We start from the raw sequence: 560 nt of genomic DNA on the forward strand, positions 1-560 counted from the left end.
GGACACTGTAACACATGCATCAATGAATAGAAGAGGCAGACATTTACATTTTGGTTAAACATGCTGAAGAGGAAAATGTGGCTTAGAAAGCTTCATAAAATTTAAAAAGAATAGCTATTTGATGTTTGCTCATTTGTTCCAGAAGTGAATTAGGAATTATGTTTTTCCTAAGTTATTCATTATTCCTTCCAAGTTTGCTAATATATTCCTTTGTTCCTATCATTGATTATAGCACTCCAGGGAGTTCATACTAGAAAAAAGATTTCAGATTAAGTGAAGTAAAATGCTTGAAATTTAGGAATTATTTATAATATTATCCTAGCTGGGCATATAAGCTCATGCCTGTGAACTTGGCACTTGGAAGGCAGTAGTAGAGGATCTTGAGATGACACTTAAGGATGCGTGATTTTCACATTTCCTCAATTATATACAAAGGTTATCATTTCTTCCCCTTTTGATACTTTGGTTTCATAAATGAGTCTCTAGCCCATGCTGGACAGTTGAGGATAACCCCTTGAACTTTGATCCTACTGCCCCCCTCCTAAATTCTGGGAGCACAG

The sequence above is a fragment of the Microtus ochrogaster genome, unplaced genomic scaffold (assembly GCF_000317375.1).
Source record: "Microtus ochrogaster isolate Prairie Vole_2 unplaced genomic scaffold, MicOch1.0 UNK41, whole genome shotgun sequence".
In the NCBI taxonomy this organism is placed as follows: Eukaryota; Metazoa; Chordata; class Mammalia; order Rodentia; family Cricetidae; genus Microtus; species Microtus ochrogaster.